Consider the following 19700-nt stretch of genomic DNA (forward strand, 5'->3'; position numbering starts at 1 on the left):
AAGAAAACCTGACGGAGTCGGCAAAAGACCTGAGACTGGGACGGAGATTTGTCTTCCAACAAGACAATGATCCAAAACATGAAGCAAAATCTACAATGGAATGGTTCACAAATAAACATATCCAGGTGTTAGAATGGCCAAGTCAAAGTCCAGACCTGAATCCAATCGAGAATCTGTGGAAAGAACTGAAAACTGCTGTTCACAAACGCTCTCCATCCAACCTCACTGAGCTCCAGCTGTTCACAAACGCTCTCCATCCAACCTCACTGAGCTCCAGCTGTTCACGAACGCTCTCCATCCAACCTCACTGAGCTCCAGCTGTTCACAAACGCTCTCCATCCAACCTCAGAGCTCCATCTGTTCACAAACGCTCTCCATCCAACCTCACTGAGCTCCAGCTGTTCACAAATGCTCTCCATCCAACCTCACTGAGCTCCAGCTGTTCACAAACGCTCTCCATCCAACCTCAGAGCTCCAGCTGTTCACAAACGCTCTCATCCAACCTCACTGAGCTCCAGCTGTTCACAAACGCTCTCCATCCAACCTCACTGAGCTCCAGCTGTTCACAAATGCTGTCCATCCAACCTCACTGAGCTCCAGCTGTTCACAAACGCTCTCCATCCAACCTCACTGAGCTCCAGCTGTTCACAAACGCTCTCCATCCAACCTCACTGAGCTCCAGCTGTTCACAAACGCTCTCCATCCAACCTCACTGAGCTCCAGCTGTTCACAAACGCTCTCCATCCAACCTCACTGAGCTCCAGCTGTTCACAAACGCTCTCCATCCAACCTCACTGAGCTCCAGCTGTTCACAAACGTTCTCCATCTGTTCACAAACGCTCTCCATCCAACCTCACTGAGCTCCAGCTGTTCACAAACGCTCTCCATCCAACCTCACTGAGCTCCAGCTGTTCACAAACGCTCTCCATCCAACCTCACTGAGTTCCAGCTGTTTTGCAAGGAGGAATGGGCAAAAATGGCAGTCTATCGATGTGAAAAACTGATAGAGACCTACCCCAAGGGACTTACAGCTGTAATCGCAGAAAAAGGTGGCGCAACAAAGTTTTAACTTAAGGGGGCTGAATAATTTTGCACGCCCAATTTTTCAGTTTTTTATTTGTTAAAAAAGTTTGAAATATCCAATAAATTTTGTTCCACTTCATGATTGTGTCCCACTTGTTGTTGATTCTTCACAAAATTTTTTTTTATATCTTTATGTTTGAAGCCTGAAATGTGGCAAAAGGTCGAAAAGTTCAAGGGGTCCGAATACTTTCACTATGCACTGTATATAGATGTGTTATCTGTGTCATTTATTGCTCTAAATTGTCTTCTCTCCTGTGTGAATTCTTAGATGTTTCATAAGTGCTGATTTCTCAGTAAAACATTTCCCACATTCTGAACATGAAAATGCCTTCTTTCCTGTGTGAATTCTTGGATGTCAGATGAGTGTTCATCTTTGAGTAAAACATTTCCCACATTCTGAACAAAATGGCTTCTCACCTGTATGGGTTATTTGAGGTTTACCAAGATGTGGTTTCTGAGTAAAACGTTTTCCACATTGTGAACATGAAACTAACTTCTCCCCTGTGTGAGTTCTTTGATGTGCAAAAAGACTTGATTTCTGAGTAAAACATTTCCCACATTGTGAACATGAAAATGGCTTCTCTCCTGTGTGAGTTCTTTGATGTTTAACAAGATCTGATTTCTGAGTAAAACACTTTCCACATTGTGAACATGAAACTAACTTCTCCCCTGTGTGAGTTCTTTGATGTTGACTAAGATGTGATTTGTCAGTAAAACATTTCCCACATTCTGAACATGAAAATGGCTTCTCTCCCGTGTGAGTTCTTTGATGTGTAACAAGACTTGAATGTTGAGTAAAACATTTGCCACATTCTACACATAAAAAAGGCTTCTCTCCTGTGTGAAGTCTTTGATGTGTAATAAGAGTTGATTTGAAACTAAAACATTTCCCACATTCTGAACATAAAAATGGCTTCTCTCCTGTGTGAGTTATTTGATGCTTAACGAGATATGATTTGTTCGTAAAACTTTTCCAACATTCTGAACATGAAAATGGTTTCAATCCTGTGTGAATTCTTTGATGTTTAACAAGATATGATTTGTGAGTAAAACATTTTCCACACTCTGAGCATGAAAATGGTCTTTCTCCTGTGTGAATTTTTTGATGTTCAACAAGACTCGATTTCTGATTAAAACATTTCCCACATTCTGCACATGAAAATGGTTTCTCCCCTGTATGAGTTCTTTGATGTTTAACCAGATCTGCTTTCTGAGTAAAACATTTTCCACATTGTGAACATGAAACTATCTTCTCCCTTGTGTGAATTCTTTGATGTTGAACAAGTTGTGATTTGTCAGTAAAACATTTCCCACATTCAGTACATGAAAATGGCTTCTTGTTTTGCTGTGATGAATCAGATGATAGGACTGTTTTTAAACAATCAGATGACAGATCTTGGCTGTGCAGGGCTGAGGGTGTATCTGGGATAATGGAATGTTCTTCATATGTATCTTGTGTGATATCATCATCTGCTTTATAATCTGAAGATATAAGATTCTCCTCTGATCTCCTGGTACAGTCATCTGCAAGAAGAAAACATTTAATTTGAGTAATAACCTTAAAGGGGTACTCCGGTGAAAAACTTTTTTTTAAATCAACTGGTGCCAGAAAGTTAAACAGATTTGTAAATTACTTCTATTAAAAAATCTTAATCCTTCCTGTACTTATTAGCTGCTGAATACTACAGCGGAAATTCTTTTCTTTTTGAAACGCAGAACTGTCTGCTGACATCATGAGCACACTGCTCTCTGCTGATATCTCTGTCCATTTTATGAACTGTCCAGAACAGCATATGTTTGCTATGGGGATTTCCTTTTACTCTGGACAGTTCCTAAAAATGGACAGAGATGTCAGCAGAGAGCACTGTGCTCATGAGGTCAGCAGACAGCTCTGCGTTTCAAATGGAAACTGCAGTATTTAGCAGCTAATAAGTACAGGAAGGATTAAGATTTTTTAATAGAAGTAATTTACAAATCTGTTTAACTTTCTAGCACCAGTTTATAAAAAAAAAAAAAGTTTTTCACCGGGGTACCCCTTTAAATTGACCAGCATTTTCCTTTGTTCCTTCTCCTTTTCTAAGAGTCATAACTGTTAATTTTCTATCTACAGGGCCAAATGAGGGTTTGTTTTTTGCGGGACCAATTGTACTTTGTAACAATCATTCATATTAATATAAAACAGGTGAAATGGACAAAAACATTTTTTTTTCCAAATTTGGGGGTGGTTTTCATTGTATGCCATTTACTGTGCAGTGAAATTGACTTGTTATCTTTATATATCAGCCGGTACGGTCACAAGAATACACAATGGGCCTCATTTACTAAGCTGAAACTGACCAGTTTTTGTTGTTTTTTTTTTTAATTTTTATTTTTTTGGCGTGGAGTGTCTGCAACATGTCTTTGCCAGTGTGTGCCAGGGAAATCTGACAAACCCCACAGTGCACTGTGAAAACCCGAAAAGGGGCGTGGCTGACCCAAAAAGGAGCGTGGTTTCATACCCCGACCTATTTACTATTGAATTCACAGAAAATCCTGTGGATAAATGGCTGGAAGTTTCAACCTAGAAAAAGCTGGTCAGAAAATTTGCCCGACTTTTCACTATAGTAAGTAAAGAGAAATCCTGCAAGTCTAAAACATTTCCCACTAGTAAAAACCCGACACTCTTAGTAAATGAGGCCCAATTTGTATTCTTGTGTATTCTTTCATGACAAACATGAAAACAAAAATTGCTTTAAATCGCCGTATTTTGACCCCTGTAACTTTTTTAGTTTTTGGTTTATGGAGATGTGTTAGGACTCATTAATAGGACAGGGATTTTTTAGTGAAAAAACAAACAAAAAAGACATATAGGCACCTCCCCCTTGCCTATAAAATGCCCCCTACACATCAGGACAGTGAGTTTCTTTCTGTCCTGATGTGAGCGTGGACGTCTGATGCTGTCCCCTTATCCTAAAGTCTTATAGTTTATTTATTTTCTTTCAGGTTACCTGTTGCTGAAATCCAGGTCCCCCATGTTTGCTCCGGTGTGCGGCGCCATCTTTGTGAAGCCAGAAGCCGCAGGTTGGGGAGCTCGCGTCTTGCATGCGTCACTTCCAGTGACGTCACCAGAAGTTCCTATTCTACCAGCAGCCGAGAAAGGTTCTGGGGCAGCCGCAGGGAACCAAAATTAGGTTCCCTGCATTCGGTTTTAATAATTCTTAACCTCTGTCTTTTATTTACAAAGAAGTTTGCGGTTTTTAAGACTTCTTATTCTGCCGCCAGGAAGCGGGCGGGGCCTAGTTTTCCGGCGCCAATGCGCCCTATTTAAACCTCCCTCCATCTTAGCTCAGTCTCTCGGAGCTGTTGCTGCTATCAGTAGTGCTTGTGTTGCATTAATGTACGTTCCTTCCTTTGTTTCTAGGTATTCTTTCTTCCTATTTTTCTAATTGTTATTGATTATTCATTTTTTATACATTTCTTAGATGTCATCCATGGAGTCTGGAAGACGCAGAGAGTCACATGGGAAGTCTACCCATAAACGTAGACATATAGAATGTACATCCTGTAAAATAGCTCTCCCGGATGGATAGTATTCTATTTGTCGCTTATGCCATCCCAGACTCCTGCCGAATCAAGAACCATCCATGCAGGATATGTTTATGTGGGTGAAATAATTTGTATTTGGATCCATTAAAGAACTAAAGGACTCTCTGGCTGTCACCGTTCCTGCTAGCAAGAGACCTAGACGGGGTGAAGCTTCCACTATAATTTACTCTGATGAAGAGTTTAGAGTTGTGGATGAGACTAAACTATCCACTTCTGAAGAAGTTGTTCAGGGAAAGAGGGGGGGAAAGGGGGGAGTGGAGACTAATAATAGATCTCAGATACTTAAACAGATTTATTGTAAAGAATGGAAACAATAAAATATGTCGAGTCCATCCTACTGAAGGACGACTACATGGCGTCTTTGAACCTCAAGGACGCATTTTTCCACATACCCATCTTTCAGGACCACAGGAAGTTCCTGCATATTGCAGTCTACATCAAAGGAGTCCATCATCCATCTCCAGTTTCAAGTCCTTCCCTTCAGGATCACAACTGCCTCGTTTGTCCTCACAAAGTGGTGTCCTCCATGACGGTGGTACTAAGAATTCAAGGAATCAGAATTATACCATACCTAGACGACTGGCTAATATTAGCCAAGTCCCCGGAAGAACTTCATCTCCACACCAGCCTGACTCTGGATTTACTTCACAGGCTAGGATGGGTGATAAACATGGAAAAGTCTCATTTAACTCCAGACAAGGTAAGGACCTTTCTGGGATTTTGCCTACATTCTCACAACATGAGAATATATCTATCTCCTGTAAGAAAGGAAAGGATATCAAAGGGATATCAATTCCTTTGGATTCCTCGCAAGGTATCCCTGAGGACTGTAGTGCTTCTTTTAGTTATTTCTTTGTATCAAAAGATTAACAATGGAAATAGTAGCAAAATCATATCATATTCACCCAGGTGCACCAAACTATCGGACGTGCTAGACACTAGGACAGGCTTCAGGATTCCTTCAACCCTTTACGGGCTCCTCTCGGCTCGTCCTCCTTCCTCTCACGAAGGGGAACAGGTGAAGCTTGCGCCGACACTTAGACTTTTTTTTTTTCTTGCATGAAACTGTCTATGATTCAGTGAGTTTTTGAGTCCTCACTTTAAAACGCACCAGATCTACCCAGTGTGAATAAGTGGCAACACACTTTTTTAATTTATCCCTGAGGACTCTCATGAGATTTTTAGGTCTCCTGTCATCCTCAGCAGAAGCTTTCCCGTGGGCACTGTGGCACATAGACCTCTCCAAGAAGAATTTCCTCCCAGAACAGTTCACAGGTCCCTGAGTTGGTGGGCTGTTCCCCGGGATGGGATGACCCTTCTAGAGTCACACTGGTTAGTCTTGACAACAGACGCCTCAGGGTCCGGATGGGGTGCTCATCTGCTCGGGAGGAAGGCGGCTGGGAAATGGAGTCCAGAAGAACTACTTCTATCTTCCAATATCAAGGAGCTGAGAGTGATCTACTATGTGCTACTTCATTTTTCCCCCTTCTCATGGGAGAAGCTGTCAAGGTGAGAACAGACAATATGGCAGAAGTTTATTACATAAACAAGCAGGGAGGAACAAGATCTGTTACGCTATCTCAAGTAGTGGCAAAGATCTTCCGTTGGGCAGAAACCAGGATACTCAAGTTATCATGTCCACATAAAGGGAGTTCAGAATGTCATTGCAGACTACCTAAGCAGAAATTTGACAGTCCCTGGGGAATGGACTCTGAACCAGGGAGTGTCCCTTCAACTTGTGGATCTTTGGGGTCTTCCAGAAATAGACCTAATGGCTTCAAGAGCCAATCGCAAGCTAGACAAGTTCTACTCCATTTATCCAGCAGAGAATCCTTCATAGATAGATGCCATGACAATTCCTTGGAAATTCAGTCTGGCATACATTTTTCCGCCAACTTTCATGATACCCAGAGTAGCGATGAAGATCAGACAGGATTAGGCCTCAGTGATAGTGATCATTCCATTCTGGCCCAAGAGATCCTGGTTCTCCCAGCTCATTCAGATGAGCAAAGGAGTTTACTAGAGACTTCCCCCCCCCCCCCCCCCCCCAAGCAGAACCTGGTGTCTCAGGGCACGCAGCTCTGCCACAAACTCAAAACATTCAATCTGACAGTATGGAGGTTGATAGGTCTTTATTGAAAGCCAGAGGGTTTTCGGACCGTATACTTGAAACACTATCTCACTCTAGAAGTGAGACGACTAACAGGACTTACGACAGATTTAGAAGAATTTTTCACAGATGGTATGCTGTCATGAAGATTGACCTTTCCTCTCCTTCCGTTCCATCAATTCTGGAATTCTTACAAGATGGATTTGACAAAGGTCTTTCTCCTAACTCTATTAAGGTACAGCTAGCAGCCGGGTCAGCGTTCCTCCACAGGCGTCTCACTCAAGAGTCAGTGGTAAAATCCTTTATTAACCCCTTAAGGACTCAGCCCATTTTGGCCTTAAGGACTCAGACAATTTAATTTTTACGTTTTCATTTTTTCCTCCTCGCCTTCTAAAAATCATAACTCTTTTATATTTTCATCCACAGACTAGTATGAGGGCTTGTTTTTTGCGCGACCAGTTGTCCTTTGTAATGACATCACTCATTATATCATAAAATGTATGGCGCAACCAAAAAACACTATTTTTGTGGGGAAATTAAAACGAAAAACGCAATTTTGCTAATTTTGGAAGGTTTTGTTTTCACGCCGTACAATTTCTGGTAAAAATGACATGTGTTCTTTATTCTGAGGGTCAATACGATTAAAATGATACCCATTATTATATACTTTTATATTATTGTTGCGCTTAAAAAAAATCAAACTTTTTAACCAAATTAGTACGTTTATAATCCCTTTATTTTGATGACCTATAACTTTTTTATTTTTCAGTATAAGCGGCGGTATGGGGGCTCATTTTATGCGCCATGATCTGTACTTTTTTTTGATACCACATTTGTATATAAAAAACTTTTAATACATTTTTTATAATTTTTTTTTTAATAAAATGTATTAAAAAAGTAGGAATTTTGGACTTTTTAAAATTTTTTTCGTTCACGCCGTTCACCGTACGGGATCATTAACATTTTATTTTAATAGTTCGGACATTTACGCACGCGGCGATACCAAATATGTCTATAAAAAATGTTTTTTACGCTTTTTGGGGGTAAAATAGGAAAAAACGGACGTTTTACTTTTTTATTGGGGGAGGGGATTTTTCACTTTTTTTTTACTTTTACTTTTACATTTTTTTACATTTTTTTTTACACTTGAATAGTCCCCATAGGGGACTATTCATAGCAATACCATGATTGCTAATACTGATCTGTTCTATGTATAGGACATAGAACAGATCAGTATTATCGGTCATCTCCTGCTCTGGTCTGCTCGATCACAGACCAGAGCAGGAGACGCCGGGAGCCGCACGGAGGAAGGTGAGGGGACCTCCGTGCGGCGTTATGAATGATCGGATCCCCGCAGCAGCGCTGCGGGCGATCCGATCGTTCATTTTAATCGCGAACTCCCGCAGATGCCGGGATCTGTATTGATCCCGGCACCTGAGGGGTTAATGGCGGACGCCCGCGAAATCGCGGGCGTCGGCCATTGCCGGCGGGTCCCTGGCTGCGATCAGCAGCCGGGATCAGCCGCGCATGACACGGGCATCGCTCCGATGCCCGCGGTTATGCTTAGGACGTAAATGTACGTCCTGGTGCGTTAAGTACCACCTCACCAGGACGTACATTTACGTCCTGCGTCCTTAAGGGGTTAAAGCTACCACTAGAATTCATCCAAGATCTGTGAAACCTGTTGCTTCCTGGGATTTAGCATTAGTCCTTTAACAACTTTGTGCTTATCCCTTTGAACTTAGGTTCTTCACTCTTAAACTGGTCTTGTTGTTGGCTGTTACTACAGCAAAGAGTGTTAGTGAACTCTAAGCTTTGGCTTCAGTTGAACCTTATACCACCTTCTTACCTGGGAAAGTCCTTCTGAGATTCCTTCCATCTTTTCTGCCTAACGTTGCTTCCTTCGCTAACATTAATCAAGTCATTTCTCTCCCACAGTTTTCTCCTGAGTCTGGATCCTCTCAACAGAAGGACTTTGCTACACTGGATTTTGTAAGATGCTTAAGAATTTATTTAGCAAGAACTAAGCCCTTTTGAAAGTCTGAAAATCTTCTTATTCTCCATCATGGGCATCAAAACCCTCCATTTCTTGGTGGATTTGTGAGTGTATTAATCTTTGCTACACTTCTAAAGGTTTAACTGCACTAGAGTTTACTCTACTAGGTCTATTTCAGCCTTTTGGGCACAACGTAATTCTGTCCCTCTGGAACATATCTGCCAGTCTGCAACTTGGAGTATACCATTGACATTCCTAAAACACTATAGAGATGACACTTTTTTTATCTAGCAAAACTATTTTCGCTAAGTCTATATTGAATTCTGCTCGGCAGGTGAGCCCCCCCTAGGGGTTATACTTGCTAAATCCCCATATTGTGCTGCTGAGGGACGACAGGGAAGACTAAATTTTGTTTGATAATTAGTTTTCCCATTCGTCTCCTCAGCAGCACAAGCTACCCTCCCTTTATACTTACCTTTATTTTTTATTACTTGATAATTTACTCACTGTCCTGATGTGTAGGGGACATTTTATAGGCAAATGGGAGGTGCCTATAGGTCTTTTTTGTTTGTTTTTTAATTAAAAAAAATCCCTGTCCTATTAGCTCCTAGGGGCGGAGACACCCCATATTGTGCTGCTGAGGAGACTAAGGGAAAATAAAATTATCAAATTAAATTTAGTCTTATTGCACCATGATCTGTAGAATGTATCCCTTTTTTATTAACCATTTTGAGCTAGATGTGACTTTTTGAACACTTTATTACTCCATTTTTTTATGGGATATGATGTGACCAAAAAAACTCTATTCTGTTTGGTAACAGTTTATACCATTCTCTATGTAGCATCATTAAAGTTATAATTAATAGCTCGGATAATTACGCATGTGGTGTTACCAAATATGTTTATTTTTGTTTACTTTGCTATCATTGTACTACTTTAAAAAAATCTAACTTTTAAAACGTACTAATTTTGTTTAAAACCGCCCTATTCTGACCCCTCTAACACTCTCATTTTCTATATTCGAGGATGTACAAGGTGATTTTTTTGCGCTGTGATCTGTAGTTTTTATCGCTACCACTTTTGTGTATATGTGACTTTTTGATTTCTGACTTTTTTTTATGGTTACACCGTTTACCTTATGGAATCATTCATATAAAATTTTGATAGGACATTAAAGGGGTACTCCGGTGCTTAGACATCTTATCCCCTATCCAAAGGATAGGGATAAGATGCCTGATCGCGGGAGTCCCGCCGCTGGGGACCCCCGTGATCTTGCACGCGGCACCCCGTTTGTAATCAGTCCCCGGAGCGTGTTCGCTCCGGGACTGATTACCGGCGACCACAGGGCCGACGGCGTGTGACGTCACGCTCCGCCCCTCAATGCAAGCCTACAGGAGGGGGCGTGATAGCTGTCACGCCCCCTCCTGTAGGCTTGCATTGAGGGGCGGAGCGTGACATCACACGGGGGCGGGACGTCACATGCGGCCTGCCCTGTGGTCGCCGGTAATCAGTCCCGGAGCGAACATGCTCCGGGGACTGTAATCAGTCCCGGAGCAAACACGCTCCGGGGACTGTTTACAAATGGGGTGCCACATGCAAGATCACGGGGGTCCCAGCGGCGGGACTCCCGCGATCAGGCATCTTATCCCCTATCCTTTGGATAGGGGATAAGATGTCTAAGCACCGGAGTACCCCTTTAAAGGAATTCAAGGAATTTTTTTTATTTGACTATGCTACAGGGGCTGTAAAGTTAGTGTAGTTCATAATATAGTCTGTGTGTGTGATGGTTATTGTGATTTTGTGTGTGTGATTCTTATGTGATTTTCACCCCAATATTTATTTTTAACAGCATACAAAAATGACTGTTGTCTCAGATTTTTCCCAGGTTACAATGCGGTGAGACCTGACTCACTAGTCAGCTGATGACAGGGAGCCTGTTATGCTTAAATGGGTGGAGGGATCGCTTGGTGGGAGAGAGAGCAATCTGCAACTAATGCAACAGCTGTAGGAACCCTGATTTAAAGCCACAGGTCTTTTGAATGGATGCCACTCATTTATGTTTCAATGGGTGGGGTGGCTGACTATTTATAGCAATCAATAGACTGCAGATACTGAACAATGCCATTTATAGACATAGCACTGATCAGTAATATCGGCGATTTACTTCTCTGGTCTGCTGGAAGACAGACCAGAGAAGAAGACATCAGGAGAGCGACAGAGGCTGGCGAGGGGGACCTCCGTCCACCATCTTGACCAATCTGATTCCTATGGACGTGCCGCGGGTGATCCGTTCAGCCCTAACAAGTGCCGCACCACCGGAGATGCCATTATCTGTATTGATCACAGCATCTGAGGAGTTAATGAGTGACACCAGCGCTCCAGTGATCGCATCATGAACAGGACATAAATGTACATTTACGTCCACTGTACTTAAAGAGGCACTGTCATTGTTGAAAACTTTTTATATGTTACAGAACTAATCATATGATGGCTTTTTGCATGATGGCTATTTAAAAAAAATGTCAATTTCCCCCAGAAATGAAATCTAAAAATAGCCACCGCTAGGGGTCGTCAGACTAGTGTTGATTTTGCAAAATACCAGATACTGGCCGTAAAGTGCGCCGGTATCCAGTATAGGAGATTTCAGCTACTCTGATGCCTCTACCTACTGCGGGGGAACTCCGATGCCTCTACCCACTGTGGGGGAACTCTGATGCCTTTAGCTGCTGTGGGGGAACTCCGATGCCTGTGTTTTACTGTGGGGAATTCCGATGCCTGTAGCTACTGTGGGGGAACTCAGGTGCCTGTGCCTACTGTGGGGGAACTTCGATGCCTGTAGCTATTGTGGGGGAACTCAGGCGCCTGTGCCTACTGTGGGGGAACTCAGGTGCCTAGGCCTACTGTGGGGGAACTCCGGTGTCTGTGCCTACTGTGGGGGAACTCTGGTGCCTGCGCATACTGTGAGCGAACTCTGATGCACGTAGCTGCTGTGGGGGAACTCTGATGCCTGTGCTTTACTGTGGGGAACTCCAATGCCTGTAGCTACTGTGGGGGAACTCTGATGCATGTTGCTGCTGTGGGGGAATGCTGATGCCTGTGCCTACTGTGGGGTTACTCAGGTGCCTGTGCCTACTGTGGGGGAACTCCGATGCCTGTAGCTATTGTGGGGGAACTCCGATGCCTGAAGCTGCTGTGGGGGAACTCAGGTGCCTGCGCATACTGTGGGGGAACTCTGATGCCTGTAGCTATTGTGGGGAAACTCCGATGCCTGTAGCTACTGTGGGGGAACTCCGATGCCTGTAGCTATTGTGGGGAAACTCCGATGCCTATGCCTACTGTGGGGGAACTCCGATGCCTGTAGCTATTGTGGGGGGAACTTCGGTGCAAGCCAGTGACAGCTATGTTCATTAGCATCCAACTTTACTAGGAAAAGATAACAGATAGAAAACGTATTCATAAAAATACTGTACTTTTAGCTATAAAATCCTGTTATGAACTCGCCATAATGTCATACTGCAAGCAAGCTCCAAGCATCTTCCTCTGTGTAACATGTACAGCATGAAACCAGAGAGGAAAGGGTTACAGAGTAGAGTGCTGTAATTGGCTGACAGCTCAGAGAATCAGAGCAGATGAGTCATCACAGTGAGGGAGACAGACTGACACGCCCCCTCCAGCCTGCACAATGAAAAAGTAACTGAGCAACAGATAAATGCTTATATCTCTGGAAATAAAGATCCTAGAGACATAAAACATATGTACACGATCAGGATTAGGTACCGGGAAACATATCGCTTTTTTATTTGGAACTATGATAGGTACGCTTTAAGGGGTTAAAAACATATTTAGAAAATTTTTATTTTACACTCTTTTTAGTCCCTCTAAGGGACTTTTATAAGCAATCATTTGATTGCTCATACAAATCAATGCAGCACATATATATTGCATTGATCCATTAGATCTGCACTCTATTGGTCTAGGCTGCCACTGGATGCCTTTACCAATAGCAGAGTCATGTGAGCCATAAATGCCTAGGGATGCTGTGAAAAAGGTCGGCTCCCTGCAACCGCGTCGAGCCGCCCGAGACCATTGCCCGAGACAGGGCAGCCATTAGAGCGGAGATGGTCAGCCATGCCGATAACAAAGCTGCCGTAGGTCATAAAAAACAAGAGGGGACACAGCTCAGTATCTTCTCCCAGGGCTGTGTGCCCTCCCTCCCCTCAGTGACCCGACTGCTGCACAGAACAGGAGAAAACAGAGTCAGTGTAGGTCACAGGGGGAGGAGCTCATACGCAAACACTGTCCGGAATAATGCTGCTGCTGTGTCCACCTCTCCCTGCTCTGTACTCCCGGGACCCCTGCTTACTAATATATGTATAATAATTAATAAATATCCTGGGTTGGAGTGGAACAGAGTCGGGGTGAAATAATGGATCACGGATGGTAGGACACATGCAACAGTCCTTCCATCCAGTAGGTATATTTCATGTCCATATCCCAAATATATTATAAATGCACAATGTGTTATCACCTATAGCAGTGTCACCAAGAGGACACAGAGCTAAAAGAACTCCCCTCAAAATATCGTAGCTGGAGAACAATCTGTGACTCTTCTCTGCATTTAATGCTTACCACTCAACTGGGAGGTTACCTGTAGAAATGTCCTCCTTATACTGCTCATCACTGCTCACATCTGTCTCTTCTTCCTTTATGTCTGTAGTATTAATATAGATCAGATCTTTCCCTGTAGAAATGTCCTCCTTATACTGCTCATCACTGCTCACATCTGTCTCTGGAGCATTAATATCTGGAGCATTAATATTGTTCAGATCTTCTTCCTAATTCATAAGATAAGAAATAGTCATCAGACAGTAAGAGAAGTCATGTGGGATAGTATAGATAAGGAGTCATGGAGGGTGAGAGGACTGACCACAAGAGCTTCACAGCCCTTCTACAGATCATAGGGAATATCTCCATCTACCTGATCCTGATCCTGTGGAAGAAGAGGACGGGGACACCTCTCTGCTGCTGTTCTCTTACTGGATCTGACTGTAGGGAACACATACAGAGACTGAATTCATTCTTTACATACAAATAATGAGAGGACGTGTGTATATAGTCATGTCTATTACCTGCTGATGTGAGGGGCTGCTGATCCTCCATCATCACCTGATCCTTGTACTGATCCTTGTGTCCTTCTACATACTCCCACTCCTCCATGGAGAAATAGACCGCCACGTCCTGACACCTTATAGGAACCTGACACATAATGATACAGTCATCACCCCGACCCCTCCAGTGGTGTTACTGTATAATGTCCCAGCATTCCCAGCAGTGTCACCTCTCCAGTCATCACCAGACCCCTCCATTACTGTATAATGTCCCAGCATTCCCAGCAGTGTCACCTCTCCAGTCATCACCAGACCCCTCCATTACTGTATAATGTCCCAGCAGTGTCACCTCTCCAATCATCACCAGACCCCTCCATTACTGTATAATGTCCCAGCATTCCCAGCAGTGTCACCTCTCCAGTCATCACCAGACCCCTCCATTACTGTATGTCCCAGCATTCCCAGCAGTGTCACCTCTCCAGTCATCTCCAGACCCCTCCATTACTGTATAATGTCCCAGCATTCCCAGCAGTGTCACCTCTCCAGTCATCACCAGACCCCTCCATTACTGTATAATGTCCCAGCAGTGTCACCTCTCCAGTCATCACCAGACCCCTCCATTACTGTATAATGTCCCAGCATTCCCAGCAGTGTCACTTCTCCAGTCATCACCAGACTCCTCCATTACTGTATAATGTCCCAGCATTCCCAGCAGTGTCACCTCTCCAGTCATCACCAGACCCCTCCATTACTGTATAATGTCCCAGCAGTGTCACCTCTCCAGTCATCACCAGACCCCTCCATTACTGTATAATGTCCCAGCATTCCCAGCATGGTCACCTCTCCAGTCATCACCAGACCCCTCCATTACTGTATAATGTCCCAGCATTCCCAGCATGGTCACCTCTCCAGTCATCACCAGACCCCTCCATTACTGTATAATGTCCCAGCATTCCCAGCAGTGTCACCTCTCCAGTCATCACCAGACCCCTCCATTACTGTATAATGTCCCAGCATTCCCAGCAGTGTCACCTCTCCAGTCATCACCAGACCCCTCCATTACTGTATAATGTCCCAGCAGTGTCACCTCTCCAGTCATCACCAGACCCCTCCATTACTGTATAATGTCCCAGCATTCCCAGCAGTGTCACCTCTCCAGTCATCACCAGACCCCTCCATTACTGTATAATGTCCCAGCATTCCCAGCAGTGTCACCTCTCCAGTCATCACCAGACCCCTCCATTACTGTATAATGTCCCAGCATTCCCAGCAGTGTCACTTCTCCAGTCATCACCAGACTCCTCCATTACTGTATAATGTCCCAGCATTCCCAGCAGTGTCACCTCTCCAGTCATCACCAGACCCCTCCATTACTGTATAATGTCCCAGCAGTGTCACCTCTCCAGTCATCACCAGACCCCTCCATTACTGTATAATGTCCCAGCATTCCCAGCAGTGTCACCTCTCCAGTCATCACCAGACCCCTCCATTACTGTATAATGTCCCAGCATTACCAGCATGGTCACCTCTCCAGTCATCACCAGACCCCTCCATTACTGTATAATGTCCCAGCATTCCCAGCAGTGTCACCTCTCCAGTCATCACCAGACCCCTCCATTACTGTATAATGTCCCAGCAGTGTCACCTCTCCAGTCATCACCAGACCCCTCCATTACTGTATAATGTCCCAGCAGTGTCACCTCTCCAGTCATCACCAGACCCCTCCATTACTGTATAAAGTCCCAGCATTCCCAGCAGGGTCACCTCTCCAGTCATCACCAGATCCCTCCATTACTGTATAATGTCCCAGCATTCCCAGCAGTGTCACCTCTCCAGTCATCACCAGACCCCTCCATTACTGTATAATGTCCCAGCAGTGTCACCTCTCCAGTCATCACCAGACCCCTCCAGTACTGTATAATGTCCCAGCATTCCCAGCAGTGTCACCTCTCCAGTCATCACCAGACCCCTCCATTACTGTATAATGTCCCAGCATTCCCAGCAGTGTCACCTCTCCAGTCATCACCAGACCCCTCCATTACTGTATAATGTCCCAGCATTCCCAGCAGTGTCACCTCTCCAGTCATCACCAGACCCCTCCATTACTGTATAATGTCCCAGCAGTGTCACCTCTCCAGTCATCACCAGACCCCTCCATTACTGTATAATGTCCCAGCATTCCCAGCAGTGTCACCTCTCCAGTCATCACCAGACCCCTCCATTACTGTATAATGTCCCAGCATTCCCAGCAGTGTCACCTCTCCAGTCATCACCAGACCCCTCCATTACTGTATAATGTCCCAGCAGTGTCACCTCTCCAGTCATCACCAGACCCCTCCATTACTGTATAATGTCCCAGCAGGGTCACCTCTCCAGTCATCACCAGACCCCTCCATTACTGTATAATGTCCCAGCAGTGTCACCTCTCCAGTCATCACCAGACCCCTCCATTACTGTATAATGTCCCAGCATTCCCAGCAGTGTCACCTCTCCAGTCATCACCAGACCCCTCCATTACTGTATAATGTCCCAGCAGTGTCACCTCTCCAGTCATCACCAGACCCCTCCATTACTGTATAATGTCCCAGCAGGGTCACCTCTCCAGTCAGCAGCTCCATCATCTTGTTGATGAGTTCTAGGATCTTCTGTTCCTCCATTTCCTCATGTATCAGGGAGTGAGGTGGGGGCCCCAGGATTGGGTTCAGGGTTCTTCCCCATCCTTCACACACAGGGGCCCAACAGCGCCCACTAGAGGACTTCTTCACTACTGTGTAATCCTGTGTATGGAGAGACACATTAATATCACAACATACATTCCCAGAATCCCTCACCTCTCCAGTAATATCCATCTGTAATTACAGAGATAAGAATGAGGTCATGTGACATCACTCGCAGAATCCCTCACCTCTCCAGTCATATCCATCTGTTATTACATAGATAAGAATGAGGTCATGTGACATCACTCCCAGAATCCCTCACCTCTCCAGTCATATCCATCTGTTATTACATAGATAAGAATGAGGTCATGTGACATCACTCCCATAATCCCTCACCTCTCCAGTCATATCCATCTGTTATTACATAGATAAGAATGAGGTCATGTGACATCACTCCCAGAATCCCTCACCTCTCCAGTCATATCCATCTGTTATTACATAGATAAGAATGAGGTCATGTGACATCACTCCCAGAATCCCTCACCTCTCCAGTAAGCCGGAAGAGTATCTGTAGGGTGAGGTTTATGATCCTGTAGGCCATCTTGTTCCTGTCTCTCTCCATGGTTGATGGGTCATCCAGGAGAATTCTCTTATATAGAAGATATCAGCAGAGGATCCTGGATTGGAGAAACCTGAAGGGAAGAAGAGGAGACAATGAGAAATGGTGGCTGGGCGGCGTTGTTGTGATGTCACGGTCACACCCCCTCAGTGCAAGTCTATGGGAGGTGGTGAGGCGGGCGTAGTGTGACGTCACGACCCTGCTGCCCGCTCCAAGCATTTGGAACAAGATGTTCCCAATGCTGAGGCAGTGGAGTACCCCTTTAATGAAGCAGTATCATGAGTATCATGGGGAAAAATGTATCTCCTATCCGAAGGATAGGGAATAAGTTTTAGATTGTGGGGGTCCAACTGGGGGGACCCCCGCGGTCTCCTGTATGGGGCCCTGGCTCTCCCCAGCACTAAACGGCAGCCGACACATCTGCCCAACGGTCAGACCCTCTACAATCTGAAACTTATTGGATAAGGGATACATTTCCCCCATGGTACTTCTCCTTTAAAATCTTCTTCCTTAGGGCCAACAAAACCTGTTCTGAAAGAGTTGTTGGTAATGTCCCCTCCCCCAGCGCTCCAGGTGTGCAGTAACCACACACATTATATATACACACACACATATATATATATATATATATATATATATATATATTCACATACACACATAGATAGATATATACACAAACCTCCACCTGTGGTTTCCTTGTTGTTACAGGACCTGCGATGATGTCACCGTCATGTGATCAGTCACATGGAGGAGGAGGAGTCACATGATCAGGGGCTGCTGCTCTAGGCTCATCTGCTCAGTGTATGCAGGACTCTGCTGTGCTGGTTGTGATCGCTGCTGGATGAGCTGAAGTTATGTGTATGCAGCAGAGCTGTGTGTGTGTGATGTGCGTGGTGCAGAGCTGTGTATGTGTGTGTTATATATGTCTGCAGCAGAGCTGTGTGTAATGTGCATGTAGCTGAGCTGTATGTGTACACAGTAGAGCTGTATATGTGTAATGTGCATGTAGCTGAGCTGTATATGTACACAGTAGTGCTGTATATGTGTAATGTACATGTAGCTGAGCTGTATGTGTACACACCAGAGCTGTATATGTGTAATGTGCATGTAGCTGAGCTGTATGTGTACACAGTAGAGCTGTATATGTGTAATGTGCATGTAGCTGAGCTGTATGTGTACACAGTAGAGCTGTATATGTGTAATGTGCATGTAGCTGAGCTGTATGTGTACACAGTAGAGCTGTATATGTGTAATGTACATGTAGCTGAGCTGTATGTGTACACAGTAGAGCTGTATGTGTGTAATGTACATGTAGCTGAGCTGTATGTGTACACAGTAGAGCTGTATATATGTAATGTACATGTAGCTGAGCTGTATGTGTACACAGTAGTGCTGTATATATGTAATGTACATGTAGCTGAGCTGTATGTGTACACAGTAGAGCTGTATATGTGTAATGTACATGTAGCTGAGCTGTATGTGTACACAGTAGTGCTGTATATGTGTAATGTACATGTAGCTGAGCTGTATGTGTACACAGTAGAGCTGTATGTGTAATGTGCATGTAGCTGAGCTGTATGTGTACACAGTAGAGCTGTATATGTGTAATGTACATGTAGCTGAGCTGTATGTGTACACAGTAGAGCTGTATATGTGTAATGTACATGTAGCTGAGCTGTATGTGTACACAGTAGAGCTGTATATGTGTAATGTGCATGTAGCTGAGCTGTATGTGTACACAGTAGAGCTGTATATGTGTAATGTACATGTAGCTGAGCTGTATGTGTACACAGTAGAGCTGTATATGTGTAATGTGCATGTAGCTGAGCTGTATGTGTACACAGTAGAGCTGTATATGTGTAATGTGCATGTAGCTGAGCTGTATGTGTACACAGTAGAGCTGTATATGTGTAATGTGCATGTAGCTGAGCTGTATGTGTACACAGTAGAGCTGTATATGTGTAATGTGCATGTAGCTGAGCTGTATGTGTACACAGTAGAGCTGTATATGTGTAATGTGCATGTAGCTGAGCTGTATGTGTACACAGTAGAGCTGTATATGTGTAATGTACATGTAGCTGAGCTGTATGTGTACACAGTAGAGCTGTATATGTGTAATGTGCATGTAGCTGAGCTGTATGTGTACACAGTAGAGCTGTATATGTGTAATGTGCATGTAGCTGAGCTGTATGTGTACACAGTAGAGCTGTATATGTGTAATGTACATGTAGCTGAGCTGTATGTGTACACAGTAGAGCTGTATGTGTAATGTGCATGTAGCTGAGCTGTATGTGTACACAGTAGAGCTGTATATGTGTAATGTGCATGTAGCTGAGCTGTATGTGTACACAGTAGAGCTGTATATGTGTAATGTGCATGTAGCTGAGCTGTATGTGTACACAGTAGAGCTGTATATGTGTAATGTGCATGTAGCTGAGCTGTATGTGTACACAGTAGAGCTGTATATGTGTAATGTGCATGTAGCTGATCTGTATGTGTACACAGTAGAGCTGTATATGTGTAATGTGCATGTAGCTGAGCT

General features: G+C 44.1%; 3 protein-coding genes and 1 pseudogene across 3 annotated transcripts in view; 3 read left to right on the forward strand and 1 right to left on the reverse strand.

Moving 5' to 3' along the window:
• LOC130296610 (zinc finger protein 345-like) overlaps positions 1–19700 on the forward strand; it is a 632251-nt gene that overhangs the window by 551355 nt on the left and 61196 nt on the right. The gene's annotated exons all lie outside the window — the stretch shown is intronic.
• Positions 1–19700, forward strand: part of LOC130296708 (zinc finger protein 260-like) — a 473195-nt gene that overhangs the window by 237766 nt on the left and 215729 nt on the right. The gene's annotated exons all lie outside the window — the stretch shown is intronic.
• The window catches only part of LOC130296437 (oocyte zinc finger protein XlCOF7.1-like), a 327909-nt gene that overhangs the window by 159225 nt on the left and 148984 nt on the right, over positions 1–19700 (forward strand). The window lies entirely within an intron of this gene.
• Positions 1234–16559, reverse strand: LOC130296910 (zinc finger protein OZF-like; annotated as a pseudogene).

Source organism: Hyla sarda, chromosome 1, assembly GCF_029499605.1.
Source record: "Hyla sarda isolate aHylSar1 chromosome 1, aHylSar1.hap1, whole genome shotgun sequence".
In the NCBI taxonomy this organism is placed as follows: domain Eukaryota; kingdom Metazoa; phylum Chordata; class Amphibia; order Anura; family Hylidae; genus Hyla; species Hyla sarda.